Source organism: Schistocerca cancellata, chromosome 8 (assembly GCF_023864275.1).
Source record: "Schistocerca cancellata isolate TAMUIC-IGC-003103 chromosome 8, iqSchCanc2.1, whole genome shotgun sequence".
NCBI lineage: Eukaryota > Metazoa > Arthropoda > Insecta > Orthoptera > Acrididae > Schistocerca > Schistocerca cancellata.
The window spans coordinates 31,319,654-31,336,915 of NC_064633.1; the positions used below are offsets into that span (position 1 = coordinate 31,319,654).

Below are 17,262 nucleotides of genomic sequence, written 5' to 3' on the forward strand. Positions count from 1 at the left end.
ATTTTCTTCATATTTTGATCTGTTTCTGAGATACAGTGGTTCAAAGGTACCCTACTTCACCACGTAACGTCCGGTATGAGGCGAAACCTAAAAAATAAATAACCGCAGCAAATAACTCATATTTTAACGGTGTATTCTCTAGGCATTTATCTAGAAGCACCATCTCCCCGTTTTCATAAATATTTATATGTTACCAAAAAACACTCCAAAAGCCTCTTTTCTGGGTACCAAAACCCAACCACGGATTCCGAGACGGCTATGCACAGCGTATGGCTTTGATTTTTACGATGTATTCCTAAGATTCCGATCTCGAGCAACCTTGAAATTTTTTTTTCATCTTTTGATCTGTTTTTGAGATACAGAGGTTCATAGGTACCCTAAACTAACTCCTCAGCAAGCCACCGTACAGGCGTGGCGGAAGCTAGGCTGTACCAGTACTAGTCATTGGATTTCCCGTTACACTAACATCTAAATCTACGTGATTACTCCGCTATTCACAATAAAGTGCCTGGCAGAGGGTTCTATGAACCACCTTCAAACCGTACTCCTTGCTAACAAACAGAGAGAGGTGAAAACGACTGTCTTTAGACCTCCGTGTGGCCCCTAATTTCCCATATCTTACCTTCGTGATCCTTACGCGACATGTATGTTGGGGTTAGCAGAATCAGTCTGGAATCAGTTTCAAATGCCATTTCTCCAAATTTTCTCCATAGTGTTCTTCGAGAAGAACGTCGCCTTGCCCCAAGGATTCCCGTTTGAGTTCCCGAAGCATCTCCGTAATACTTGCGTGTTGCTCGAAATTACATGTAATAAATCTAGCAGTCCGTCTATAATATGCTTCGAAGTCTGTCTTTAATCCGACGAGGTGCGGGTCCCAAACACTCGAACAGTATCGAAGAATAGGTAGCACAAGCGTTTGATATGGCTGTCACCTTTACGGATGAACTATATTAACATACGTATCATATGGTACATAAGCCGCTGCACAGTGTCTGTTGAGTACACATCGTGTCACATTAGCGATTACTTGCGTAAATCCCTTTGCGAAGGACAGCAAGTTTCTTATGTTATTCTCGTGGTCGCTGCACCACATCTGCTATGGAGACAGTTTTTATCTCAGATATTGATGATTTCGAGCTGCCATAGAGGGTTTCGCCAGAACAACCACACCGATTTAAGTTCACTCAGCACGTCTTTCGCACTTCCCTGTGAGATGAGGACGACTCGATCTTAGCAGCTGACTGCTAACTGAATTACTTCTGCGCCTCCTGTCGGGGCTACTTGATGAAAATTCTAAGCAACGGAGCAAAGTTGTCTTACCTTTGCGGCTTTTCGCGGATGATGCTGTAGTATACAGGGAAGTTGCAGGATTAGAAAATTGTAGCGAAATGCAGGAAGATCTGCAGCGGATAGGCTCTTGGTGCAGGGAATGGCAACTGACCTTTAACATAGACAAATGTAATGTATTGCGATTACATAGAAAGAAGGATCCTTTATTGTATGACTATATGATAGCGGAACAAACACTGGTAGCAGTTACTTCTGTAAAATATCTGGGAGTATGCGTGCGGAACGATTTGAAGTGGAATGATCATATAAAATTAATTGTTGGTAAGGCGGGTACCAGGTTGAGATTCATTGGGAGAGTCCTTAGAAAATGTAGTCCATCAACAAAGGAGGTGGCTTACAAAACACTCGTTCGACCTATACTTGAGTATTGCTCATCAGTGTGGGAACTCAAGTGGCAGACTCTGCAAGAGAGGCGCTCTACATCGCGGCGTAGCTTGCTGTCCAGGTTTCGAGAGGGTGCGTTTCTGTATGAGGTATCGAATATATTGCTTCCCCCTACTTATACCTCCCGAGGAGATCATGAATGTAAAATCAGAGGGATTCGAGCGCGCACGGAGGCTTTCCGGCAGTCGTTCTTCCCGCGAACCACACGCGACTGGAACAGGAAAAGGAGGTAATGACAGTGGCACGAAAAGTGCTCGCCACACACCGTTGAGTGGCTTGCGGAGTATAAATGTAGATGTAGATGTAGATGTACCTACAGATACGTGCACTTCGCTTACCCAGAAAACTGTGAGCGAATCAAATTCCCCTATTGGCGCTTCTAATGTCAATATCACTTCATTATTCAGTTTCACATCGCTTCTTGGCGTCATCCCTACGATGGTGCTCGGAAGGTTCACCACTGACGCTGTCATCTGGCACCACTGCGTGCTGAGGAGGGTGTCTGAGGGGGCGTCCTACAGTTAATACTGGATTGTAATGAGCAGACGCGTCAGTTTGAGCATCTCGTTAACGATTCCAGCGGGAGCCGGCGGCGGATGGACAAGCGGCGTTCAGCAACAGGTCGCCCCCCCCCCCCCCCCCCCCCCAGCAGCTGGCTGGGCCCACCTCAGCCGGGTTCGGCTCATCTCTGCTGCGACTTGGCCCGCGGTTCCTCCCCGGCAATCCACCGCCGCTGGGAGCCCAGCCGTCCCATTGTCGGCCATCCCTGCCGGCTTCTCCAGCTCCCCTCCCCCCCTCCAGTTTTGATTTATTATCCTAATGGAAAGGGCCGAGCGTCGGCTATTCAAAAACGACTCCTCCACCGCCGCCTCGGACACACAACGGGCGGCAAAAAATGCGTGGAGGATGTAAACTTGGCGTAGTATCCTCCGCCCCACACTGGGGACGCAGGCGCTTCTTTACAGCTCCAGCACTTCCCACCAGTTGGCTTTCGTCCGTAGTGAGCCCCTCGCGACGAGAAGAAAATGTATCTCGTAGGCCGCCAAATGCGCATTTAGCCATGGTTACCTCAACAGACAACGTTCCAACCCTCAAGGCACCATTTTAGTTGGCCTTTCCTTCAGGGTGTCACACTCTTGTAGTACGACACATGCTTCTGTAAGCGATCTCTTTTCTCGATCTCGTGGTCTTGCGAATAACCTATACCTGTGGACACAGTCTCAAGGATATTGCTTCAGTATCCTTCTACATTTCGCTACGTGCTTAAAATTTTAACCAGAGAGGTGTTCTGTTGCTGTCCAAACAGCCTCCGCCCCTCCTCCGCTCCCCACCCCCAATTCTTTAAAGAATCGAACTTCAGCCAAAAACCAGTTTTCACTGACCTCGATGTTTGTGACGTCGTACCTCCTGCATACGTGTCGCACAGTGATGTAATTTTAAGGTAAGTCCAGTGGTATTTGTGGATTGTTGTTGTTGTTGTTGTGGTCTTCAGTCCTGAGACTGGTTTGATACAGCTCTCCATGCTACTCTATCCTGTGCAAGCTTCTTCATCTCCCCGTATCTACTGCAACCTACATCCTTCTGAATCTGCTTAGTGTATTCATCTCTTGGTCTCCCTCTACGATTTTTACCCTCCACACTGCCCTCCAATGCTAAATTTGTGATCCCTTGATGCCTCAAAACATGTCCTACCAACCGATCCCTTCTTCTAGTCAAGTTGTGCCACAAACTTCTCTTCTCCCCAATCCTATTCAATACTTCCTCATTAGTTACGTGATCTACCCACTTTATCTTCAGCATTCTTCTGTAGCACCACATTTCGAAAGCTTCTATTCTCTTCTTGTCCAAACTAGTTATCGTCCATGTTTCACTTCCATACATGGCTACACTCCATACAAATACTTTCAGAAATGACTTCCTGACACTTAAATCTATACTCGATGTTAACAATTTCCTCTTCTTGAGAAACGCTTTCCTTGCCATTGCCAGTCTACATTTTATATCCTCTCTACTTCGACCATCATCGGTTATTTTACTCCCCAAATAGCAAAACTCCTTTACTACTTTAAGTGTCTCATTTCCTAATCTAATTCCCTCAGCATCACCTGACTTCATTTGACTACATTCCATTATCCTCGTTTTGCTTTTGTTGATGTTCATCTTATATCCTCCTTTCAAGACACTGTCCATTCCGTTCAACTGCTCTTCCAAGTCCTTTGCTGTCTCTGACAGAATTACAATGTCATCGGCGAACCTCAAAGTTTTTATTTCTTCTCCATGAATTTTAATACCTACTCCGAATTTTTCTTTTGTTTCCTTTACTGCTTGCTCAATATACAGATTGAATAACACCGGGGAGAGGCTACAACCCTGTCTTACTCCTTTCCCAACCACTGCTTCCCTTTCATGCCCCTCGACTCTTATAACTGCCATCTGGTTTCTGTACAAACTGTAAATAGCCTTTCGCTCCCTGTATTTTACCCCTGGATACCGTATGCAAAATGTGTTGTTCAAATGGCTCTGAGCACTATGGGACTTAACTGCTGAGGTCATCAATCCCCTAGAACTCAGAACTACTTAAACCTAACTAACCTAAGGACATCACACACATCCATGCCCGAGGCAGGATTCGAACCTGCGACCGTAGCGGTCACGCGGTTCCAGACTGTAGCGCCTAGAACCGCTCGGCCACACCGGCCGGCTAAAATGTGTTGTGTATAGAACTGGTAGTAAAGAAGTAATAACTTAAAACGTCGTGCCTCATGCTGAAGTTTTATTCCAGGAATATAAAAAATGCAATAAGCGATAAACTTTTCTCCCTTTATTATTTTTCGGAACGGTGTCAGCGAGAAGAAATTTGGAAAATGCTCAAAATTGTGTGTAGAGCTTGTTGGAAGTCGCTAAATGCTCTCATTCTGAAATACTGGACGAATGTAGTCCGCGCCGTGAGTTACGCTGCGCCAAAACATATACACAATTTCTAACTGTAATACTTTACTTAGTGTGTTGCACCTTTAACGTAACGATAAGCAGATAACGATGAGCACATTAGGACAGCATTTTAAATTTGGTCAATAATTATAGGCAACTTGCAACTGGTATCCGCTGATCGTTGTATGTCTTTACGAGGGCTACTTTTTTCCTCAGTCTCCGATCGGTTACGAAGTGGAAACCAAAGTGAAAATTAAAAATATTTTATATGCTACACTTTCCAGCTACTTCTCTAAATGGTCGCCGCTCCGACTTCATATAGTGTTGTACCAACTAGCCAGTACCCCCGTCATAGAAGGCAGCCGCCTACGATCTCCCCCGCAATTCTCTGCGCTGGTCTGCAGCTTGCTTTCTATGCAAAAATGCTGTCCTCGTAGCCAGCGGTTCATGTGGATAAAGAGATAAAAATAAAGTCTGTATGGTGGTTGACCAGCGCTTGCCACAGAAAAGGCTGCAGAAGTGTCGTTGTTGCAGCTGAGTACCTGCAATATTCCTGCACTTTTCTGTCACGCATGATGGGTACTTTATGTGGGCTGTATGAAATCAGGTGGGAACTCTTAGTAAATTGCAGCAAGTGCTACCCATTTGGCGGAAGACTCCGTCGTTCTCGGAGTATTTATTTGCTCGCTGTACGCTGAGAAATGCAAAGTGCTACGTGACGCAATAGACGGGCATCTTAGAGACATTACTCAACTTACCTGCGCAAAGCTTGGTCGGATTTTCACTGCGGTTTTAATTTCGCAAGCTATCGAAGCTTGAAAAGAAAATAACCCTCGCAGAAATATAGCTAAACATTTCAGGTAGAACACGGAAGGACAGTTATCATATCTTGCGAAAAGACGGTGAACACGAAATTAGATAAATCTGCCCTCGTACAGATGCATACCAGCAGTCGCTGTTCCCGCTCACCATCAGCGACAGGAACAGGAATGTGGGGGAAGTGACAGTGTTACATGAAGTAACCTCCGCCACACACCGCAAGGTAGTCTGCGGAGTATTCATGTAGCAAGCAGCCCTGTGCGACTGAGCTGTAGTGGCCACGATCTTGTTGAAGGAATCGCACTACCGACTATTCGAACTCATGTAAAGTCAACAACTGGGTGGGGATTGGTAGCCTGCTCTTGCAGAATACCAGTCCACCGTACAAACTTGTACCTGAAGTACCTCTGGCAATGTGCATAAAGAAGTCTTCAAGCCACATCGATGAACACATCCTTTATTAAAATTCCAGTACGTAACGTAAATGAGTGGCCTTGATACAGACTACCAGCGTTGCGCGCAGCTCGCAGAACATTTCCGGTGTATACTGAATTTCCTTTACTCTTCCTTTACTCTTGCAGGGCTGGGTGCCGTACAGAAACCATACGTGAAATATTGTGATGCCTCTCCATTCTTGGTGTCATTAAGACGGTATGAAAGAAAGTCGAATTAATGCGGTTATTTTCTATCGTTTCTTCGAAAGAACCTCATAGGTGTTTAGAACCCGAAGCGCAGTATACGTCCTTGCCAGAAAGGGCCCCAGATGCGTTTACAACCTGACTCCCTCCAGTTTTATCTGCCAACAAGACAATAAATATTGCCGGCTCGGTGCCAACATTCGATCGCAGTTACCGCTCTAACGCAGCCGTGGCCGGTGGTATAAAGTGTCCAGTGCCAAACGTATTTCTTGTTAAAAGGCAATCAACGCCGAAGTTAGATGCTGTGCAGTTTCGCACGTGTTATAAAGACGGGTTCAGACTTTCCTCACGCAATCTTTCTCATAACTGATCCTGCCATTACCTGTTCAGAGAAGACCTCGTTATTGTTTATAGGAAGCTTCTTTATTCTTGATTCTGTATACTACTTACGTTCTGGGGCAAAGGTATATCGCTTTATCATATGTATCTGCTCTTCCTGCGTCGGTACGAAAGCCTCCCAGGTTTCATGATGCCCCTGTCTCGGGCTCAGCGTGTAAGATGGCCTACTTTACTAGTGTTGTACATTCCATATGATTTTTCATAGTTAGCTACTCTGTCTGCCTCCATTTTTAAGCCCAGATATTCCATTCAGTATCATTTGCACAGTTATTCATAATCTCCAGTTTGTCTGTAAACCTGCCTTTGTTTGAACTGACATACATCTCGTTGAATTCTGTTTCATTGAATGTAAGTACATTTCTTTTTTGCTCATCTTTCCGTTTTATATTTAATTAGCAAAAAATTGTGTTTCACCTCTCCCTGTCTCTAACTTGCGCCTCGTGTAGCGTTTTCATTAGGCCTAGTGTGTTATAATCATTCAATGAACCTACTGAATTCCGACCAGTACAGTTCTTGCACACAGGCGATCAATAAATATGTTCTGACTACAACTCATCCCTGGCTACAAATACAAGACACATTGCAAAGGCGTTGTCCTGAAGGCGGGCCGCCTTCGGCCTGCTGTGTTTGGAAAACAGGTTTAAGACTGCGAGAGTCGCGTGATATTCATCTGTAATTGAACACATTTTTCAAACGCCCATACCTGGTTCCGGAGCTATGAATCACCCGTTACTCAGAGAGTAAGCAAGGCTTTTTACCGCGGGGCATAATTATGTTGTGCGAAATGGAAAAAGTACAAATATGTAACTGAGTTTCAACTTCCGCGTGCCAGGGTATCTCTTACCGGCCCAGCCACGCCGTCTGAACAGTCGTGCAACCATGAGGGACCTCTAGTTCGTGAAAAGAAAGAAATTTCGTGTGTATGCCCCAAAAAGGACAAAATGTGAAAATATTGATGGTGCAGTTGTGGCATAATTGTGTGTGTGTGTGTGTGGGGGGGGGGGGCGATTTGTGAATTATGCATACCCTTAAGAGCCAATTAAGCCCGAGCTCCGAACGGGCATACGGACTATATATCGTGTAACTCAGAAGCTTTTCATCCGTAATGCATTAGCGCTTAGAGGAGCAGTTTTGGAAAGTAGGAACTCTTCAGCGGAATTTCCACACTTTATATTCACTATACATCAGATGAACATGGCAAGGAAAGCGTTTTTGAAGAAGAGAAATTTGTTAACATCGAATATAGATTTAAGTGTCAGGAAATCGTTTCTGAAAGTATTTGTATGGAGTGTAGCCATGTATGGAAGTGAAACATGGACGATAAATAGTTTGGACAAGAAGAGAATAGACGCTTTCGAAATGTGGTGCTACAGAAGAATGCTGAAGATTAGATGGGTAGATCACATAACTAATGAGCAGGTATTGAATAGAATTGGAGAGAAGAGAAATTTGTGGCACAACTTGACTAGAAGAAGTGAGCGGTTGGTAGGACATATTCTGAGGCATCAAGGGATCACCAATTTAGTATTGGAGGAGAGCGCGGAGGGTAAAAATCGTAGAGGGAGACCAAGAGATGATTACACTAAACAGATTCAGAAAGATGTAGGTTGCAGTAGGTACTGGGAGATGAAGAAGCTTGCACAGGATAGAGTAGCATGGAGAGCAGCATCAAACCAGTCTCTGGACTGAAGACCACATAAAACAACCTATTCACTTTTGATCCTGTACAGACCCGTGCTGAATAGCGAAGAAGTGTACCTCTGTAAATGTGTCTTTGAGATCTTTCGAGTGTATCTGAAGTGGATGGCTAGGTAACGTGACTCCGAGGGACCTTAGTGTGATTTTCTATGTTGATGTATGAGCTGTTTGCACCAACACAACAAATAAACAAAAGCAAGGGTGGGGGTGTTGGTTCACTTGCATGAGTGAAGATGATTGTGTTCCTGTTTCCCTCGTGGATCGAGGGATTAGGTGGCTCAACAGCGTGGCTGAGAAACAGCGTCGCTGGATTTCTGGACCATAATTTCCTAATTTTGTTTTTTTCCTTAAGATTACCCCAGGCTCAGGTCTACAGTTCCGGCCTTGTCCCGTAACAACAATGGTCTGTCGGCACTGCATTGTCATTGACGAGAGAAGCCTGCCTGTCAGGGAGGCGATAAGTTTTTCCAGACCGTATCTGTACCTGCGATTGAAGTTCCTCGGCCTCGGATTCCCTGGAAGCTCCAGCAGTTGCTGGAACAGCTGTTCAGACCGCGCGGGCAATCTCTCATCTGCGTGGCGCACCGGAGCCCAGCTGGCGCTGCCTGGAATTACCTCCCTCGGCAAGTACTCGGTGCGCCGCTGTAAACTGCTTTTATCGGCCGTCCATCGCGGAAGCCGTAATCGCGACAGATGCGGCCGCCCGCTGCTGCGTTTACACTTGTTCCCCGGGCAAGCGTTTTGTTCCGCATTTCTCGTAGGCGATAACTCCTCGGCCGAACGGTTTCAGACAGCGTTTTACCCGCTGTCGTAAACTTCTCGGCGCTGGCTTGTTAGATCTCGGGACAAAAAGGTCCCGTCCGAGTTCGCGAAGCGGCATTTTCTCCAAATTAATTTATCTCTTCCTCGTAGTCTGCTTTCACATCACAATATAGCCGCTGAGGACGTCTTAGGATATGAAATACAGCCGAATAAAACCGCGTGTGGAAAGTCTGCAATGGGCTTCCGCAGCTACACTCTCACAAACACGGAATTCAGTGTGAATGATGGATACATGAGCCGTCGGCAGTTGGCATCTAATTCGTAAAAATCTACATCAGTCAGCCGCAGCATTACGACCATCTCACTACCCTGGAGGGTATGGGGGGGGGGGGGGGGGGGGGAAATGAAAATACGTCAACCAAGTGCAGCTGAAGCGATACGAAAAGTGTGTAAGGCATATTCAGTAGAATGATTTCGCGGTATGCCAACCACCGGTGAGCAGAGAAAGCTGAGAGTGTACGGAGCACAGACGATGGACTTTTTAAAGTTACTCTGTACACCTGGAAAATAGTTTCACTGAAACTGAAATGGCCGATAGATGTTCACGTGCTGGCGACGTTTCTACCAAAGTGAAGGAATAACGGAGATGCAGCTAAGAGTATAAGAGCAGGTGGTCTGACATAGCGCATTGTTACATATGTATGTGTGTGTATGGGAGGGGGAGGGGATATGGTTTGCACTATCGGTCGGAGGATGACATTCACTTATCGTACAGCCGTTACGGCGCCATGACCACCAGCGGCGTACATCGGGCCCACATATCGCCACCGGAAAACAACAGGGAACCTGCACCTTGCTGCACTCGCTCGACAGTGTGTGTAAGGCATTTAGCCTGATCTGGTTGCCTCCTAGCACGTCTCCGACGATTGTCTGGTTGAAGGCATAGGTGACACTCATCACTGAAGAGAACGTGATGCCAATCCTGAGCGATCCATGCGGCATGTTGTTGGGCCCATCTGTACCGCGATGCATGGTGTCGTGGTTGCAAAGATGGACCTCATCATGGACGACGGGAGTGAAGTTGCGCAGCGTGCAGCCTATTGCTCACAGTTTGAGTCGTAACACGACGGTCTGTGGCTGCAGGAAAAGCATTATTCAACATGGTGGCTTTGCTGTCAGCGTTCCTCCGAGCCATAATCCGTAGGTAGCGGTCATCAACTGCAGTAGTAGCCGTTGGGCGACCTGAGCGAGGCCTGTCATCGACAGTTCCTGTCTCTCTGTATCTCCTCCATGTCAGAACAACATCGCTTTGGTTCACTCCGAGACGCCTGGACACTTCCCTTGTTGAGAGCCATTCGTGGCACAAAGTAACAATGCGGACGCGGTTGAACCGCAGCATTGACCGTCAAGGCATGGTTGAACTACGGACAGCACGAGCCGTGTACCTCTTTCCTGGTGGAATGACTGGGACTGATCGGCTGTCGGACCCCCTCCGTCTAATAGGCGCTGCTCATGCATGGTTGTTTACATCTTTGGAAGGGATTAGCGACATCTCTGAACAGTCAAAGAGGCTGTGTCTGTGATACAGTAACCAAACGTCCATCTTCAAGAGTTCTGGGAACCGGGGTGATGTAAAATCTTTTTTGATGTGTGTACTAAATATTTGACAAGTATATGTAGCCATTGTGGGCAAAGAGATTGGAGTTTTTCGTGCACACCATGGTTTATGACGTCATATTTCCTGAAATATATGTCGTACGATGTTTTCGGACGTAATTCAATGGTATATGGGAATAATAGCTGCAGAAGTGTTATGAATACATTTTATAGTAAAGAAGTAATAAGTTAAATCTTCATGCCTCAGGCTGAGAGGTAACTACGTGAACGGAGAAAATGTAATAAGTAGTGAACTTTTTCCTTTCATTATTTTGTAGGGGATGTCAGCGAGAAAATGCTTAGAAAACTTTTGCAAAAAAATGTTTCAAATGGCTCTGAGCACTGTGGGACTTAACTTCTGAGGTCATCGGTCCCCTAGAACTTAGAGCTACTTAAACCTAACTAACCTACGGCACCATGCCCGATGCAGGTTTCGAACCTGCGACCGTAGCAGTCGCCCGGTTCCGTACTGTAGCACCTAGAACCGCGCGGCCACTTCGGCCGGCGAAAACGTTTGCAGTTACGTGCAAAAGTGTGCTGGAGTCGTTAAGAAGTCACTGTCTAAGATGGAATGAATATAGTCTGGATAATTTGCGCGCCGTGAGTTACAATGCCTCAAGACTTATGCATAGTTTAATACGTGACTTAGTGTGTCAAATCCTTAACGTGAGATTGTACCTCTTAACGAGTAGGTTATAACAGCATTTTTAATATTTAAATTCGCTCGATAACTAAGCGAAATACTGGAAACAAATTTTTGTTGCTCCTGGAAGCCTTAAGATAGGCAACCTGCAGGTGGAAGAGCGTAACTGTGTGCAAAGCCTTCTAGATACAAGGCCTACGCACAGCGGCCATATTGGCAGGTGACGTCACAAACTGTTGGCCACCATATCTTCAGTCGGCAGTCCTGTTGGCGTGTATGTTGTGTTGAAAGATGGTGACACGTGAAAGTGACATATATTTCATACAGTATTCGCCTACAGTTCTTCGAAGTATGGGATACAAGTGCTGCGTTCCCTTTTGCCAGGGAAATTATAAATCCCAAAAAGGCATGAAAGTGCACATGTTTCGATTTCCCACTTGTGTGAAGTTGAGAAATCGCTGGATTGCAGCTATTACCAGACAGGAATTTGTGTCTACGAATCATTCAAGTGTTAGTAAATGACAAAAAAATTGTAGCGTGTTATTTGTGTCCTTTGCACCACATTTGCAAATTGTTTTTAATAGCAGTTACGTATCATGTACCAGTATCATTTGTTTCTTAATTCTGGACCGTTGCTGCGAGGTTAATACGAAGCTGGCTGTGAAATGTCTCTCATTTTTGCAGCTATTGTCACACAGTATAGTTATAATAATTAGTGTCACTCGAAAATGTTTAGTATTCCTTATCATTCCTACCAGATTATTGAGTTTCCAGTACTTTTATTTGGAAGAGCTACAGAATGATTTTGTTCAGTTTTACATATACAGCTATTCGGAAATAATTTCAATTTGAGTAAACTACCTTAGAAAATTGCTTTAATGAATTCAGTGTTCGACAGATTAAGCAGCATAGAAATCAGAATTTCGAGGTAAGTGCATTTTGATTAAATTAACGGCACTCTGTGACAGGAATTTCAATGAAAGATGTAGGAGAAACAATCTTTTCATGTTTAAGGTTCTAAAGTTGTGGAGAAACAGGGAAATAAAATATTTCTCGGGTTTTTTGATTTATTAAACATTATGTCAGGAGGTACTCCATTTCGTCGAATGATTTGAGTTTCGTGTGAGGTCAGCAGATTTTGAAGTGGAGAGGAAAATTTACGAAAATAACCAGGGAAACAAAATCTTAAATACTGTATGAGCTCCAGTTGCTTTATTTCAAACCGAAAGCGTCTGCATATTGCTGATTTTTTACTGCAAAAAAAGAATACCTCCTGAGGTAAAGGCAGCATTTAAAATTACAGTTTGTATTCAAGCTTAGAAACGCGTATTTAAGGCAAATCGTCAAAATAATTTTAGATCTTGAAATAACATAGGGCAGTTTTGTTCAGTTACTTTACGCAATGATATAAATTTCCATACTTTCATTACAAGGCCATGTAGAAGAGGAAAGCACGAGAATCCCTATGCGGTCTCAGCTCTAAAACCTCGTGAAGTTCGTATAGCTGCAGAGTCGGCCATCAGTATGTGACGTCACAAGTGTGCGCGCAGGCCTCTAGTGTAGGTGGTGTTGCTGTGTGACGATTGACGGATCCATGGAGTAAGTGGTGAGTTGCAGAGTGGTTCGGTAGGCAAGACATCAAAGCTGGATCTTCACCACTCAACTCACCCAGTTTTTGCGCTTACTGGAAGGGAAGGTTGAGTGTTACGTTTTATTGGCAAATCGGGCCACGTGCACGGCAGTTTTTCCCCGAAGCTGCCGGCCGCGGCCGCGAGAGGGCGGCGTGGCCACGCTGCGGTGGCGCCCGCAGTGGTTCTCCTCTCCTTGGGAGCCGCCGCAGGCCACGGCCGGCCGCCGGAGCAGGCTGGCCTGCTATCAGGCGCCTGCTATCCTGGTCGGGACGCGACGAAGCCGCATTCCGGGAATCGGCGCCGCCATTTGCATGCAAAATGCGGCGAGGCGCGCTGTGCAGCGACGTGGCGGCCGATAGCGGGCCAGCGCTGCCGCTCCTCCCTCCATCCTGTACGCGGCACTTCTCTCGATACTTTTTGTGTTTACTCTCTATTTGAATTCCCTCTATAGGGTGCGTACTGCCCTCGATCTTCCCCTCCACGATTATTTTCTCTAGGTTTTCTCCATCTCTTCTCACAGTATGGCCAAAGGAGTACAGAAATACACTCCTGGAAATTGAAATAAGAACACCGTGAATTCATTGTCCCAGGAAGGGGAAACTTTATTGACACATTCCTGGGGTCAGATACATCACATGATCACACTGACAGAACCACAGGCACATAGACACAGGCAACAGAGCATGCACAATGTCGGCACTAGTACAGTGTATATCCACCTTTCGCAGCAATGCAGGCTGCTATTCTCCCATGGAGACGATCGTAGAGATGCTGGATGTAGTCCTGTGGAACGGCTTGCCATGCCATTTCCACCTGGCGCCTCAGTTGGACCAGCGTTCGTGCTGGACGTGCAGACCGCGTGAGACGACGCTTCATCCAGTCCCAAACATGCTCAATGGGGGACAGATCCGGAGATCTTGCTGGCCAGGTTAGTTGACTTACACCTTCTAGAGCACGTTGGGTGGCACGGGATACATGCGGACGTGCATTGTCCTGTTGGAACAGCAAGTTCCCTTGCCGGTCTAGGAATGGTAGAACGATGGGTTCGATGACGGTTTGGATGTACCGTGCACTATTCAGTGTCCCCTCGACGATAACCAGTGGTGTACGGCCAGTGTAGGAGATCGCTCCCCACACCATGATGCCGGGTGCTGGCCCTGTGTGCCTCGGTCGTATGCAGTCCTGATTGTGGCGTTCACCTGCACGGCGCCAAACACGCATACGACCATCATTGGCACCAAGGCAGAAGCGACTCTCATTGCTGAAGACGACACGTCTCCATTCGTCCCTCCATTCACGCCTGTCGCGACACCACTGGAGGCGGGCTGCACGATGTTGGGGCGTGAGCGGAAGACGGCCTAACGGTGTGCGGGACCGTAACCCAGCTTCATGGAGACGGTTGCGAATGGTCCTCGCCGATACCCCAGGAGCAACAGTGTCCCTAATTTGCTGGGAAGTGGCGGTGCGGTCCCCTACGGCACTGCGTAGGATCCTACGGTCTTGGCGTGCATCCGTGCGTCGCTGCGGTCCGGTCCCAGGTCGACGGGCACGTGCACCTTCCGCCGACCACTGGCGACAACATCGATGTACTGTGGAGACCTCACGCCCCACGTGTTGAGCAAGTCGGCGGTACGTCCACCCGGCCTCCCGCATGCCCACTATACGCCCTCGCTCAAAGTCCGTCAACTGCACATACGGTTCACGTCCACGCTGTCGCGGCATGCTACCAGAGTTAAAGACTGCGATGGAGCTCCGTATGCCACGGCAAACTGGCTGACACTGACGGCGGCGGTGCACAAATGCTGCGCAGCTAGCGCCATTCGACGGCCAACACCGCGGTTCCTGGTGTGTCCGCTGTGCCGTGCGTGTGATCATTGCTTGTACAGCCCTCTGGCAGTGTCCGGACCAAGTATGGTGGGTCTGACACACCGGTGTCAATGTGTTCCTTTTTCCATTTCCAGGAGTGTATTTGGCTGACACGAGAAGGAAGGCGCCTGGAGATATTGAGTTGTTTAGTAACGAACATATTGGTACTTGTCTCAGTTCATTTTATGTGCAGCGTCTTGCACCAGCGCCAAAGTTCAGATGCCTCTGGCTTTAAGGGCTCATAAATACTACAATTTCAACAAGCTGGACCTTTGCGGTGTTCGTTAATGCTCTGTTCGGCCAGATCTCGGTAAGTTTCTTCATACTCACTCGCCTTAGCGTGGCATTATCTCCTTATCATCACAGCTTCCCCAGTCGCGGACGGCTGACGGACACTAGATGAAAGAATGCACGACTTCCAGTTCCATTAATCGACGTGTGAGTCAAACCTGTGCTCTTCGATCAGTTATCGCGAGTTTGGATCTGTTGAGATTGAGGTTCAATCCATATGGTAGATTAATGCTCTCTACTTTTTTTGGTCGCTCAGCAGCTTCAATTTTCGCATCTGGCAAAAAGTACGGTGTTGGTAGGAGTCTTTAAAGACTAACTGCAAGCCATTCCAGCATTCCATGAACGTGTGAAATTCAAACCGTCTTTATAGGCTGAGTATATATGTGGGCAAGTTCTATTTTTTCGTCTTAATGTTGTAGATCGAGAGACACGGCTTTAAAAATACTCTGCAAATTCAGTTTTGAAGCTACACATTCATTGTATTCACAAAAATGAGTTTCATTTTAACCCCTATCACAATTACTCTTATGTTTGTGTGTCGCTACATTTCTATTCTCATCCTTTGTTGCTCTTTCCTCAGTGATATTAGCTGTACTGGAATGTCCAAGAAATATCCCATTATCATGCCGAGGAAAATACAGGATTGTTCAAAAGTGGTTCCAGAGTTTCGGAAGACGACTGTGCAAAAATTACCTGACGGTTCTGATCAAAGTGCAGTTACTCACGGATGTCTAAGTCGAATGGCAGCATAACACTGTAGATGTGCTGACGCGTTACTGATTTACGCCGGAAATAAATAATTTCCATTTCGGCTAGCAGGTGCAAATATGGCACTGTATAGCGTCTCCTCGACATCTGCGGTGCTCATGTTGAACAAATTCTGCAAGCAGCGGTTAAAAATAAAGTCAACATTATGCTTATCTCTCTTGTTTGATCTTTTCTGACCACGTCTCATTCCTAACCCATCATTGGTGGGAAAGTATCTGTACGTCTTTCTTGGATTCACAGCACCGGATTTGCACCTCCTGGCCAAAATTTGAACTAATTTTACAGGGTGTCCGAAAAGTCTTTCCCTGATTACATAAACTGATAACTCACGCTAGAAGTAAGATACAAATATGAAACTGGTGTCTAATTGTTTACAAACTATCAAAGTTTATCTCACACATCAGTAAACTTCCACATGAGCACCCTTGGTAGCACGTAGCACATCTAGGCGATATTCAGTTTCCGTCCACAAATTAGCCAACATCACTGGAGGGATCGATTCAACGACTGTGGTTATCCGTTGCCGCAGGGTTTCAAGATCTGGTACACGTGTTCGGTAGACCTCGTCCTTGACATAACCCCATAAAAAGAAGTCTAATGGGGTTATGTTAGGAGAGCGTGGAGGCCAAACAGTTGGCCCATAACGACCAATCCATCGCCCAAGAAAGGTCATATCGAGATAGGCACGGACGTCCAAACCCCAATGAGGTGGTGCACCGTCTCGCTGAAACAAGACATCGGGGTGACACTGAAGCAGCTGAGGAACAGCATACAGTTGCAACATGTCCAGATACACTGCAGACGTGTTGGTAGCCTCAGCGAAGAAGAATGGCCCGATAATTCGATCGTGCAATAGCGCGCACCAGACATTCAGCTTTGGGCTGCCTCTGGTGCACTCCATGACTCATGTGGAAGTTTACTAATGTGTGAAAAAAACTTTGATGGTTTGTAAACAATAAGACACTAGAATGAGATTTTCACTCTGCAGCGGAGTGTGCGCTGATATGAAACTTCCTGGCAGATTAAAACTGTGTGCCGGGCCGAGACTCGAACTCGGGACCTTTGCCTTTCGCAAAATGAGTATCATTTCAACCCCTTGGTAGATCACTTGCCCGCGAAAGGCAAGGGCCCGAGTTCGAGTGTCGGCCCTGCACACAGTTTTTATCTGCCAGGAAGTTTCCTATCAGCGTACACTTCGTTGCAGAGTGAAAATCTCATTCTGGAAACATGCCCCAGGCTGTGGCTAAGCCATGTCTCCGCAATATCCTTTCATTCAGGAGTGCTAGTTCTGCAAGGTTCGCAGGAGAGCTTCTGTAAAGTTTGGAAGGTAGAAGACGAGATACTGGCAGAAGTGAAGCTGTGAGGACGGAGCGTGAGTCGTGCTTGAGTTGGTAGAGCACTTGCCCGCGAAAGGCAAAGACCCCGA

At 46.5% G+C, this 17,262-nt stretch overlaps 1 protein-coding gene across 1 annotated transcript in view; it reads left to right on the forward strand.

Moving 5' to 3' along the window:
- LOC126094662 (steroid receptor seven-up, isoforms B/C) overlaps window positions 1–17,262 on the forward strand; it is a 527,180-nt gene that overhangs the window by 221,605 nt on the left and 288,313 nt on the right. The gene's annotated exons all lie outside the window — the stretch shown is intronic.